Raw genomic sequence first — 13,889 nt, forward strand, 5'->3', positions numbered from 1 at the left:
TCAGAATGAAGTGAGCGAGACACTGTAATCTGTGACTCCCAGATGCCTGCTGTCTCTCACCGTGGTCCCTGATGGCATCTGGCACCGAGGCTCAGAGGTCAGCAAGGGAGGTGGCTGCACAGCACAGCCCCTGCTCCGCACAGCAGAGGAATCCAGGCATTTGGTTGCTTAGGACCCAGACCACTGCCTTTCATTGCATTGAGACAATTAGGCAACTAATTATTTTGCTTTGTGTGTGGTTTATTACTTTTTTGATTTGAATAGATCTTTTGGTTTGGCTGGTTATTGCCAGATGTCTTAAATGCAGCCATGTATGGTCAGGTACCAATAATGAGCTCTTACTAAGCAGCTATTAATTTCACTTGTGTGCCAGTGTGGTCTTGGAAACTTGTTTTTTTGGGGGAAAATAATGCAAAAGCAAGCCAAGCCTAAAATAAAACATGATAAGAGAAGTATGAAATGAACAATCAGTGAGGATAATACTCTGCCACTGGTAAGTGAATCACTTTCTGGAAGTTCTGATGCTGAAGGCTAGCTCTAAGGTAGGAAGCTCATTTTGGAAACCCAACTTGAGGAAGAGGAAGTGATGAGTGAGGGCTGAACTGCCTAGGAGGACAGGGGACATGCAGGAATGAGTGGCCTCACAGCGTGAGCCTATGCTTCTGCAGAACTTGCCGCCACCGTACCCTCAAACTCCCCTCACCATCTCGTCTTATGAAAAGAGCTGGCTTTTTCATTGTTGCCCAGGAGGGCTTCAGTCTAAGATACTGCACTTTGCTTCTCTTAATACACTCTGGCGAAGGAGAAATTAAGCTGGAGCTGCTCTACTTTGTCACCTTTAAATAAAAGAAACATACTTCAACATTTCAACCTTGTTTGTATTGGTAGGATGCCTCTGTATCTATATATGTGTAGTCCCATGTGGTCTCATATGAGCACTTGATAAAAATGTGTATTGGTGTGCAGGGACCCCAGTCTTTTATTTATTTATTTATTTATTTATTTATTTATTTATTTAATTATTATTTTTTAATAATAGCTTTATTGAGATATAATTAACATATACAACTCACCAATTTAAAATACACAATTGGAAATTTTTTAGTGTATGCAGTTGTGCAGTGATCACCACAATCAATTTTAGAATATTTTCATCACCCCAGAAAGGAACCTTATACCTATTAGGGATTGCTCCCCACTTCCCTCCAACTCCTCCTACTCCTTTGCAACCCTAAGTTTCTTTTTGTATCTATTGATTTTCCTGTCCTTGGATGTTCCATGTAAATGGAACCATGCAATATGTGGTCTTTTCTCTCTGGCTTATTTCACTAAGCATCATGTCTTCTGGTTTTGTCTGTATTGTAGAGCATATCAGTACTTGCCTCTTCTTCATTGCCAAATAATATTCTGGTGTATAGATCTGGTGTCTAGATTATTCATTCATCATTTGATGGGCATTTGGCTTGTTTCTACTTTTTGGTTCTTATGAATAATGCTGTGAACACGGTTGTGCAAGTTTTTGCCATGGTTGTATGTTTTCACTGCTCTTGGGTATGTGCCTAGGAGCACAGTTGCTGAATCATATTTATACAATTCTGTGTTTACCCTTCTGGAAAGTTGCTGGACTATATTCCAAAGTGGCTGCACCCATCTTTCATTATTGGGTATTCATATTTCCTTTACCCTAAAAGGGAAGAAAGAAAGAAATCTTGAATTATTTTGCTATAGCACAGTGGTGATTCATATGAACTAAAGAGGATAGAACTGAGATGACCTGAGAGTGGTGTTAGCGCTGGTGTTTTATTTATATTTATATTTCATATCTATTCATGACATCTATTCATCTATTCATTCTTGCCCACTACATGGAAAAGAAGACCTGATTAACCTTCCTGTTCTCCTCTCCCTAAGTTGGTAAAGTACAGGACAGTGCTATCTGAGCTTGCCAGTGTGGTAGCCAGGAGCTTTGTGTAGCTACTGAGCCCTTGAGAATGTGGCTAGTTCAAATTGAGATATGCTGTGAATCTAAAGCCCACCTGGATTTGAAAACTTAATGTGAAAAAAAAAAGAATGTAAAACATAATTTTTATATTAATTACATGTTGAAATGATTGTACAGATTTGGGATCTGTTGGATTAAGTAAAATATATTGTTAAGAATAACTTTACCTGTTTCTTTTCACTTTTTTTAAAAATGTGGCTACCAGAAAATTTTAAATTACATGTGTGCCTTTTACTGTATTTCTATTGGGCAGTTATATTCTATTTTCAAGGCTTTGTTTTTTTGAACTATTGGAAAAGAAAAAAAAATATCCTTTGGGTAGATTCAGATTATTTGCACGTTTTTGTTTTTTGTTTTTGTTTTGTTTTGTTTCTGTCACTGAAGAAAGATCAGGAATCCATTTGCCCTATGACTATGACTGAGAGCAGTGAGTCAGCTTTCAGCAAAAGAGAGCTGACTGACCGACCAACCAACCAACCTTTCCTCAAAATTAATTCATCACCTAACCAACAAAATAAGAAAAAGCCTTCACAAATAGAAACATGACCATAAAGACATTAAAACAAAGTCCTGTAATAATTGAATACTGTTCAACTCCTTCACTGACTCTCCCAGTCATGTGCTGGTCTCAGACAGTGCCCCCTCTCTGTCGTGTAACCCAGGAGACAGTGACCAGTGGACACTGCAGACCAAGAAAGGAAAGAGGACAGTATATATGTGGCAAACTACTGGGGAAATGTTGGGGGAGGTTGGTCTTTCAACTATTGTGTGTAGAAAACACTTCCTCATAAATAGAGTTGGTTCTGTGCTTCTCACCTGCCTTTTTTTGTTGAAGGTCAGTTTTCAGATTACCAGGAAAGCTATGTTGAAGGCATAGCATATTTGGCAAACCTCTTTTGTAAAACATACATGATGTACTGGTGTTTTTAATCTCAAATATCTGGACATAAGATTACCACTAGTGGTTTCATGATTCAAAACAGAACAGACCTATATTTTGGCAATATCCCCAGGTAACATAATTTAGCTTGACTCCAGACCTTAAGACAGATAAATTCCTGAATTTTACTCCAATGGGAAGAAAACTTCTTCCCCTTTGGCTGAGGCTTTTGCTGATGCGTAAAATGAAACTTGGGGCAGTGTTGGGGGAATGGATTCAAAAGGTGAGACAAAGTCCATAAAACCTTAGGGCATACAGTAAATGAAGAATCCTGATCTCTCCTATGGCCCATCCCAAGTGACTGTGGAAAAAGAAGAATAAAAATAGGTGGGGGCCAGTCCGGATTTTATTCTTGGATGACAGCAGAGGGATTCCATGTGTTTGTAAATGATGTCTCTTGTCAAAAAACATTCTTAACTGTTTTACTGATGTTGTTTCCTTGAGCTCACTGCCAAATCAAAATAGCTGAGTCTATTTTCTTCTTTTTGTTGATGAGTTCTTAAGTGAAGGATTTGGCGAGTTAATCAATCATCACTCATCACTTGTCCACTTTAAGGGAAGAACCTCAGGGCATTCCCCCTGGGAGGTATGGGGAGGTCATTAGGATTTACTGAAAAATAAGATAGTTAAGAGAGAGACGATCCAATAAACTAATTTGTGTGTCGAACACATGAGTTTTGTTAGGTTTCCTGGTTGATTTTAGAGCCAACTTTATGAGCAATGATCCCCCTTTGAGAAGGTCCTCAGCATCTATTTTCTCTCCTGTACTGTCCTACCTCATAGCTGAGAGGCATGGGAGAGTCAGGAAATTGTATCCTGGCCCTGGCTCTACTTCCATGAAGCTTCTGGAAGGTAGAGAAAAGAATAAACAAAGGTATTCTAGCACAAAGGTGTACTTGATGCCCTACGAATGCAGAAGCTGGTTTGGTTCTCCTGACATGGACTTGGCCTTAGAGTTTTAAGGTAGACAGAGCTATCTCAAATGCCCCTCTTATCCACACTCAGGTTTTACGTATCACGCACTGGCCTGTTTCCTCTAGGCGTTCAGCCCCTTCATCCTGTCAGGTTCTCCCAGTGAGAAAAGCTGTCTGATTTATGATTTCACTTATAAATTCATCCCATAATATGTACCAGGCACTGTGCATGCTCAGTTTTCCAGGTGGTCATTCATTTAAAAGGGGACGTTGGTGGTAGGGCCCCATGTAACTCCAAAGAAGAACAGACAACATATGACCTTCCAGACTTAGAGCAAATTGACAGGGCAGGGTCAGTTTTGTTGGCATCCTTCACCTCTTAAGAATTTCTCTACCCATACCTAAGTCCCTAATCCATCCAAGCTGTGCAGTGATCACCACAATCAATTTTAGAATATTGGTTTGCCAGAGGTACCGCATTTAGAATTAGAATCTGGGTGATCCAACTCTATCCTCCAGTTATTTAGATAATAAGTAGGAACTCTTTGAGTTCCCACTGTTGGAAGTGAGAATTCCCAGGTGCTGTGGTAGAGTAGAGAGGAAGTTGGGAGAAATGGCTTAATTGAGAAAAGAGAAGTCTTAGGGAGTGATCATGTGGGGAGAAAATCTGTGCTCATAAATTCTTCAGATAGGAACATAGATGAGAGAAGTCCAAAATAAGGGGCTTTTTAACAGGTGGAACTGTCCAACAGTGGTCCTGGCCACATAAGTCACTACCAGCCCCTCTGTCCTGAATTGCCTCCCATTCACAGAAGTGAATGCTTGCCTTCGGAAAGTTGGTCCTTGCCATCAGGAACAGCCATCTGCTGATGCCTGTGGCTGCAGAGAGGGCCAGCTCAGATACTTCTGGCAGCTGCTCCCCTCTCTCATCCCCCACCACCTTCACATCTTCTCAGTTGTTGGAATAAGTTTGCAAGCTCAGGTGGAGAAAGGAAATTGCTCTAAATTACCAGAAATCTGTGTCTGTTAAACACAAAACTCCATTCAGTAGCAGCTAAAATGATCATTGCTTTTTTAACAAGTGAAACAAAAATATGTCCTCAGCAGGTTGTTTCAAGGTTAAGTTAGGAAATTACTGATAGAGTTTTTGGTCTTGACAGGGTCCTCTGAGAGCATTCTTAAAAATTATTCACTTTATAGATAAGGGAAACTTAGAAGAGTAAAATAACTGCAAATAGGACCCCCCCCCAAAAAAAAATCACAAGAGATCCAAACATTTTTCTCTCTTTTTCCAACTCTTGGGCTTGAGGTTTGCCTAACATCCATAGTCCTTCTCTTGCGTGAACTCTTCCTGGCAGAGTACAACTGGTCCCTTTGCCACGAAGAAAATGCGGTACCTCTGGCAAACCACATCTTTAAGCAGCCTTAGACGTATTTATGTAACTCAGTCGGAAGAATTTAAAAAGATAAATTTCTAATTCTGCAAACTTACTGTAACTTTTGAAAAATGACCTATATCCTGCCTGTAAGATATGCCATCCCCTTAATCATGAACTCTGAACAGTCAAGGATCCCGTTTTTGTTGGCAGTGATGTTGAAAAATGCTGAATGAAGAAGGCTTGTTTTCATTCTCCTCTACTTGGTACAGAGTACTGAGAATAATGAGGAAGCAGCTGAGAAAGCCCACATCGGGACCAGCAGGATCTCCATGGAAGAGTCTAGTTGGCTTCATTTGCACCTCATTTTACATAAATGCTGGGCATCCATTTCCTGACAGCTCAGCAAATCCACCCAAGGAGTTTATGGATTTTTAACAGTTGCCCCACCTCTATTTCAGAGATGAATTCTAATCAACATAATTTTGGTCCCCTTTCTGAATATGTAAGTCTTGCTTGACTACTGTACTCCACTCCATTGGCTTGAGCATGTGACATGGACATTCTTCAAGGCAGAGTTAAAAACATCTGCAGCCTAGAAATCAGCCGAGTTCCCCAGGGAGGGTGTTAAATCCAGAGTGTGCTGATCTGTTTCCTGTCTTTGTTATGATTTCTTCACTGTAACTGAATATCCTTTGGCGCTCCAGTGACTGGGTACTCTGGTGCAGCTGTGTCAGCAGGCCAAGGACTGTTGGCTTAGGGGGCTCCATTTGCGTTTACACAGCTAGCTTCCATAATCCCAGTCAGGCCTATTAATTTACAGGGTAAGCCACTCCTTGTCTACACGTCAGCGTGCCTCCCTAGGCAGTCCATGCTGTTAAACATAATCTAATTAAAGCTCATTAAGGGAGAGCAGTCACCTAGCCATCCTGATCCTTGCCAGGGAAAAACTTCCAGGGACTTGAGCAAACCACCTTCTGAACAAAACACCCATGAAAACACTGCTGCCAAAAAGTGGAGAAACTTTGAAGAACTTGAAGGTGCTCCCAGGTTCATCTTCAGAGAAGCAGCAGGGCTGACCACTTGAGCAGAGAGAGGGAACTGCAGTCTCAAGAGCTGTGTGTTGTGTGTCCATATCTGCATAGCTCTTACCTACCACTTGCATTTTATTTTTATTTTCTGGCTGGGAAGCTGATCTTGCCTTCCCAACAGCCTTTCATCCTCATGTGGGATCTCTCCATAATCAAAAAGGTGAGCAGCCAAGGGGTTACCACTGCCCACAACCCACACTTTGGTCAGAATCTGCTCTTTGTTGGAAGAGAAAATGTGCCTTTTGGAAGTCTCGAAGATTACATAGTTTATTCTCAAAACACTGCATCAGCCATCAGTGGGTTTCCAGTAAGCTGTGAGAGCATTTAACCCAAAGTGGGTTTGTGACCTTCTTGAGCTGAGGTGTGGGAAGGCTCCAGTGATGTGGAGAACAGATCACTGGTAACTTAGAAGTCATTCTGCTGTTTCCGGCACTGAAGGGAGAGTCCAGCCAATATTGAGTATTTCTCCAGAGGTTTTTGGGCAGCTTTTCTGTCTTTGTGCAAAGTGTTTCATCTGTGTGGGCCTGGCTTATGAGTACAAGTTGCTCATAGCACACTGTTGGTCCAAACTCCCCAGGGTTTCCTGACCAGGAAGGGGTTTGTGTTTTGTATGAAAGTTGTAGGTCTAAGCAGTGTGCAAGATGGAAATAAATGATGTTTTATTTCAATAAGATTTCAACACAACACCAACAGTGTAGTTCTGCAGTGAGAATTTGGATGGAGTATAGACACAGTGTGCCTGTTGGATTTTAATGTTGTCATGCCCACTTCTATGAGACAGGGTAAATGTGGAAGTCAGATGTTTTCTCTCAATTCTGTGGCTAAGTTCAATTCAGAAAAGTAGTAAAAATGCTCTGTATAATGTATTGCAAGGCCCTCTTAAACCAGTCAGCCTTCAGCCACGTGCTTCATAATCCCACCTGAGGGCTGACATATGGTCTGATTTCACACCCTGCCTGGGTATGCCTGATACACTTAAGTATTATGTCGTTTAAAATAGGTTGTGCTTTCTTTTTCAAAATAACATTTTGGCATCATGGTGCCTTATATTTCTGTTTATCTTCCAGTGTAGCTTTCCGTTTATCTACCACACAGTCATGGAATGGGAAACTGATTTTTTACATTGTTTCTGTTTGGCTCCCAAGTACCATCTGAATGATGATGTGTGGTCTGTGACTGTAAAAGGTGGCCCTGCCTGTGGGGGTCATGGGGGTACTTGGACATCATAAGATCAGGAACATCAGGATCTTCAAGTATGATTCCAGCCAACATATATATCCTTCATCTCTTTGAAAATAAAACTAAAAATCCTGAATATAGGAAACCCTTTCTGGCCAATCTCACTGGCCCCACATTTATTTATTGAGATATTATTGAATATCTATTATGTGCCAGACTCTGTTTTGGCTTTGGGAGTACAGTGGAGAACAGATAGAAAGCACCTGTCCCCAGGTAGGTTGAGGGGATAGGTAATAATCTAATGAGAAAATCATTCAAATAGTGACAGATGCCATGGAGAAAAAACAGGGTGGAAGACTAGGGAGATGACCCGGGATGGAGTCCCACATCAGGCTCCCAGCATGGAGCCTGCTTCTCCCTCTGCCTCTCTCTCTCTCTCTCTGTTTCTCTTGTGAATAAATGAATAAAATCTTAAAAAAAAAAAAGGAACAGTGATAGAGATGAAATGATGATGGATGCTGTGATTGGGGGGAAGCATTATAGCCTGAGGGTATGGTAAGTAAGAAGACCTGAGGTGGAAACAGCCTAGAGTGTTCTAGGAACAAAACTAAGCCAGATGTTGCTAGAATAAAATGACAGGGAGGTGGAGGAGATAAGTCAAGAAGTGGGAGGGCCTAGAATATGTTAAGACCTGGCGTTCATGGGGAGGATTTTGGAGTCTTGGAAAACCTTTGTAGGGTTCAGGTAGAGAAGTGACGTGGTCTGAATTGCATCTCATAAGATAGTTCCTTTATGAAAAAGTGATTAGTAGGTATGGAGGGTGTGGAGGTAAGTGTGGAAGCAGGGAAACCTGAGGAGGTGTGTTAGGAGACCAGATGAAAGGTAATGGTATCTTTGACTGGAATGGTAGTCCTTGAGAAGTAATAGGGCTTGGGGTGTATAGACAGAGCTTACTGGGCTTGCTGATGTAAGTGTAAGGGATAGAGTGAGGTGGGGGATGCTCAGGTGTTTGGTCTGTGCTATTCAGGTGTGTTGGTAAGAGAGAAAAGGCCTAATAATTTCACTCTTCTTCTTCTTTCTTCCTTTTCTTTTTCCCTTCTTTCCTTTCTTGATTTATTCGCAAATTGTAGAGCTCTCCAATGTGGCCAGATATAGATCTTGTGCTTTTGTTTCCTAGCATATTCCTGTCCTTACTGATGTCCAGAATAAGCATGGTGACATTGATCATATAAGAGTGATTCAGAATTCTTGCTGGCTAAATTTACCGTCACTTTTAAGTAGGGGAAGGTGGGGGGAGTAAACCACCAAATTCCAGAGACCTCTCTCTCTATTGTTCAGCAGTTCACTGTTTATCAAAAGATGGATTTGGCAGTATATAATAATAATAATAATAATAATAATAATAATAATAATAATAAACCCTCTAGTTTCTTGCTGCTTTTTAGAGTGATGTGTTTTGAATATATTAGCTTCAGTTTCCCATGGGTTAGGATTTCTGATGGTGGGCCTCTGAGTGGCACTGTTTGGTGGGACAAGGGCAGTGTCCTTACCCTTGCTAAAGGAGCCTGTGTTCCTGTTAGAAGAGTTTGGTTCAAAGGCCCTTAGGTGCCTGTGTGGCATAAGAAACAGATGTTAAGTTCAGTGGAAGAGAAATACAAAGCAAAAAGCCATATTGGCAGAACACAGTAATTTAAAAAACAAACAAACCTGTAAGTTAGTCCTGGAGATCCAATCTTTGGATCCTTGCTTGGACTGAGAAAATTTTTGGTTTTGTCAGTGGTAGTATCAGCTGGTCTGCACTCCCACAGAATCCTGCCAGAGCCAACACCTGGAAGCACAAGATTTCCAAAATTCTTAAGAAATGTTCTTTGATGGTGGTGGTGAGGGGGAGGAAGACACTGCTGCCAAAGAGGAAGTTTCTAGAACTTAAAGGAATAAAAAATAATATTGGTGTTGATAACCACGGTTCCATGAGTGCTTATATGTACCAGGCACTGTGTTATACTTTACATGGCTTATCTGAGCAAATCCTTATGATAGTCCTATAAAAGAGATACTAAAGGGAGGGATCCCATTTTATTGATACAAAAGCTGAGGCTTCAAGAGTTTGTATAAATTACCCAATGTTATAGGCTAGTAGGTGGAAGAAGTTTGAAACCCAAGTCTGTCTGTTTTCAGAACCCAGTCTCTAATCTAAAATAATATATAAGGGGCGCCTGGGTGGCTCAGTGGTTGAGCATCTGCCTTCGGGTCAGGGTGTGATCCTGGGATCCTGGGATTGAGTCCTGCATTGGGCTCCCCACAGGGAGCCTGCTTCTCCCTCTGCCTGTGTCTCTGCCTCTTTCTCATGAATAAATCATATATACTGGAAACAATGGTGCACAAAGTTGGTCTTACCTTTCTAACACAATCTGTATGAATGATGATCAATGCCCATATCTCTTCTTTTTAACACTAGACCGCAAATAGTGGGGGCATTCAGAAATATTGTTCTCTTTCTCAAGCAACTTAGGTGTCAGAGAAGACACAATTTTTAAAAAATAGAGAAGAGTGTAAGGCAGTAGGTAATGAAGTGCCTAATCAGAGCGATGGGCAGATATTACAGATGCTGAAGGGAGAGCAAGACACTGTGAGTGACAAAGCCCAAGGTGATATCTTTCCTTTATGATGTAACTATCTTTTCAGCTTATGGTGTATAAGACACCATCTTAACTAATACTTAGGATGTACCCTTTACCAAAGGGTTGGTAAAATCCCACTCTCAGAAATACTATCATAACATTTGTTTCAATAGGAGAATTTATTTCTAAATCCTAAAGAAGACCTCAAATGGTATAGTTTCAGCGTTGTTTATAACACAGTTTCTTGAATGAGTTCACTGGTCAGCATTTTCTGAGTGAGTGTCTTCTACTTGAGTGTCTTCTATAGGTTCTGTATGAGGCCAGTGGGATGAACGAGATATAGTTCATATAATCAAGGAGCTCAGAAGAAAGGAGGGCAAATATGAGAAGTGTAAGACTAGAGGGTGGGAAATCAGTTAAAAGTTTGTTGCAGGAGCCCTTAACCTAACGACTTCAGCTGGAGATATTGAGCGATGCTGATAAAATCAATAAATAGGGCAGCCCCTGTGGCGCAGCGGTTTGGCACCGCCTGCGGCCCGGGGTGTGATCCTGGAGACCAGGGATCGAGTCCCATGTCGGGCTCCCTGCATGGAGCCTGCTTCTCCCTCTGCCTGTGTCTCTGCCTCTCTCTCTCTCTGAATAAATAAATAAATAAATAAATAAATAAATAAATAAATAAATAAATCTTTTAAAAAAATCAATAAATACTTAGGCAGATAAAAAGTTATTTTGTACAGCAAAGGAAATAATCAACAAAACAGAAAATCAAGCTACTGAATGGGAGAAGGTATTTGCAAATGATATACCCAATAAGGGGTTAATATCCAAAATATATAAAGAGCTTATGCAACTCAACACCCAAAAACCAGATAATCCAATTTTAAAATGTGCAGAAGATATGAGCAGACATTTCTCCAAAGAAGACTTCCAGATGGCCAACAGACACATGTAAAGATGCTCAGTGTCACTCATCATCAGGGAAAGGCAAATCAAAACCACAATGAGGTATCACCTCACACCTGTCAGAATGGCTAAAATAAAAAACACAAGAAACAACAGGTGTTGGTGAGAATTTGGAGAAAAGGAACCCTTGTGCACTGCTAATGGGAATGCAAACTAGTGCAGCCAATGTGGAAAACAGTATGGAGGTTCCCCAAAAAGTTAAAGATAGAACTACCTTATAATCTAGCAATGGCACTCCTGGGTATATACACAAAGAGTACAAAAACACTAATTCAAAGATATACATGCACCCTATATTTATAGCAGCATTATTTGCAATAGCCAAGATATGGAAGCAGCCCAAGTGTCCATCCATTGATGATTGGATAAAGATGTACTGTGTGTATGTGTGTCTGTATATACATATATATACACACATATACATATGTACATACATGTATATATATCCATCCATCCATATATATATATACATACACACACACTGGAATATTATTCAGCCATAAAAAGGAATGCAATCTTGCAATTTGCAATGATATGGATGGAGCTAGAGAATATAATGCTAAGTGAAATAAGTCAGAGAAAGACAAATATCATATGATTTCACTCAGATGTGGAATTTAAGAAACAAAACAAATGAATAAAGAAAAAGAGGCACAAACCAGACTCCTAACTATAGAGAACAAATTGATGGTTATCAGATAGAAGGTAGGTGGAGGGATGGGTGAAATAGGTGATAGAGATTAAGAATAATAATAATTAATACACTTATCGTGATGAGCACTAATTAATATAGAATTGTTGATTCAGTATGTATACACCTGAAACTGACATAACACTATACGTTAATTATACTAAAAATAAATAAATATGAAAAAAACAATTTCATCTAAAAATTTTCTTATATATTGAAATAATATTTTGGATTTGGACATGCTGGGTTAAATAAAATATAATTGATATTAAAAATGCATACATAAATACCTAGGTGGTAAAACAGGCAGGATTTAGCATGGAGTTTAGAGGAAAACAGGCATCAGGGATAACTCTAATAAGACTTCTGAATATGTCAGTGGTGGTGATGTTGCCATCTCACAAATGGAGTGTAAGAAGAGTAACAATGCTTTTTGGAAGGAGGGTAAATAATTGTGTTTTGTATATGCTGAATTTGAGGTATTTATGGATTGAATTATGGTCCCCCCAAAAGATGTTGAAGTCTAACTCATAGTACTATGGATATAACCTTATTTGGAAATGGGGCCTTTGAAGATAATCAATAAAATATCAATAGGGTGGGCCCTAATCCAATTATGTTGGGTGTCCTCATAAAGAGATTTGGATACAAAGGACATGCACACAGGAAGAATATCATATGAAAGTGAAGGCAGAGATTACAGTGATGAAGCAGAAGCCAAGAAATACGGAAGATTGCCAGAAAACCACTGGAAGCTAGGACAGTCATGGAGATTCTCCATCACAGCCCTCAGAAGGCACCAGCCCTGTAGATACTTTGATTTTGGACTTCTGGCCTCCAGAACTATGAGGGAATAAGTTTTTGTTGCTTATGCCACCCAGTCTTTGATACTTTGTTATGGCAGTGGCCCTAGGAAACTAATACAGATTTCAGTACCAGGAAGTATGGTGCTGTGGTAACAAATTCCTAAAAATATGGAAGTAGCTTTGGGATTGAGTAATGGGTAGAGGCTGGAGGAGTTTTGTGGCACTTGCTAGATTGCCTTGAAGAGTCTTTGGTAGAAATGTGGATGTTAAAAGTGATTCTGGTGAGGACTACAGGAGAGCCATAGAGAGAGCGTCCATTTCCTTAGAGAACATGTAAGTCGTTATGCACAGATTGTTGCTAGAAATATGAATGCTAAAGGTGCTTCTTGCTTCTTGCGAGTACTCAGATGGAAATGAGAAAAATGTTATTTGAAACTGGAGGAAAGGCGATCTTTGTAACAAAGTGGGAGAGAACTTGGCTGACTGTGTTCTCTTGGCTGGAAAGTAGAACTGTAGATGATGAACATGGATATTTAGCTGAGGAGATTTCTGGGAAAGTGTTGAAAGCATGACCTAGTGTCTCCTTGCTGCTTATAGCAAACTGTGAGAGGACAGAGATCAGTTGAAGAAGGGATTGTTAAGCATAAAAGAAACAGGACCTGAAGATTTGGAAAATTCTCTATCTATATTGTAAAAAAAACCAAAAAAACAAAAAAACAAGAAAATGTACTGTGCAGAGGACATCTAGGGTGTCAACCATCTCAGCAGGAATACTGCCACTGGACTAAAGGGGCCAGAGATGGGGTGAAATGAGGGAAGGCTGTCAGACTTCTAGGATTCTGTAGGAAGGAAATGGGTCATAGGAGCTATTTGGCCATGAATGTGTGTTATCCTTCAAGAAAAGGAAAAAATGACTCTGAAGGCAATTCAGAGATCAGCAGGTCTACTACCACCATCATGGCTCCTGAGGGCACAGATCTGGGGGCTCAACCTCCTTGGTTGCAGAGGGCTGAGCTGCTCTCTTGGGCTGAGGGGTTGGGGCTGCCATCTTGGTGGGCCTGGAGGACAGAACATCAAACCAAAGAGGATTATTCCCAAGCCTCAAAATCTAATGGAATTGACCCTACTACTGTTCTGACTTCCTTGGGATAACATAGTCTCCCTTTTCCCCTTCCCATTTACTCCTTTTTTTTGGAATGGGAATGTGTATCCTATTCCTGTGCCACTGTTGTATTTTGGAAGGAGATAACCAGTTGTCCAGTTTCACAACTGGAGAGGAATTTTTTGCTCCAAGATGAATCTTAAC

General features: G+C 40.5%; 1 protein-coding gene and 1 long non-coding RNA gene across 3 annotated transcripts in view; one reads left to right on the forward strand and one right to left on the reverse strand.

Annotated features, from left to right (window-relative positions):
- Positions 1-13,889, forward strand: part of COLEC12 (collectin subfamily member 12) — a 180,707-nt gene that overhangs the window by 33,617 nt on the left and 133,201 nt on the right. The window lies entirely within an intron of this gene.
- LOC140634649 (uncharacterized) lies at positions 1,074-10,106 on the reverse strand. 2 transcript variants are annotated; one of them, XR_012032053.1, is made up of 4 exons: positions 9,900-10,106; positions 9,210-9,330; positions 9,053-9,111; positions 1,074-1,684 (listed from the first exon to the last, which is right to left on the reverse strand). It is a non-coding gene; the product is annotated as an uncharacterized lncRNA (long non-coding RNA). The 2 variants fall into 2 exon arrangements; XR_012032054.1 differs by lacking the exon at positions 9,053-9,111.

Source organism: Canis lupus, chromosome 6 (genome assembly GCF_048164855.1).
Source record: "Canis lupus baileyi chromosome 6, mCanLup2.hap1, whole genome shotgun sequence".
Taxonomy (NCBI): Eukaryota; Metazoa; Chordata; class Mammalia; order Carnivora; family Canidae; genus Canis; species Canis lupus.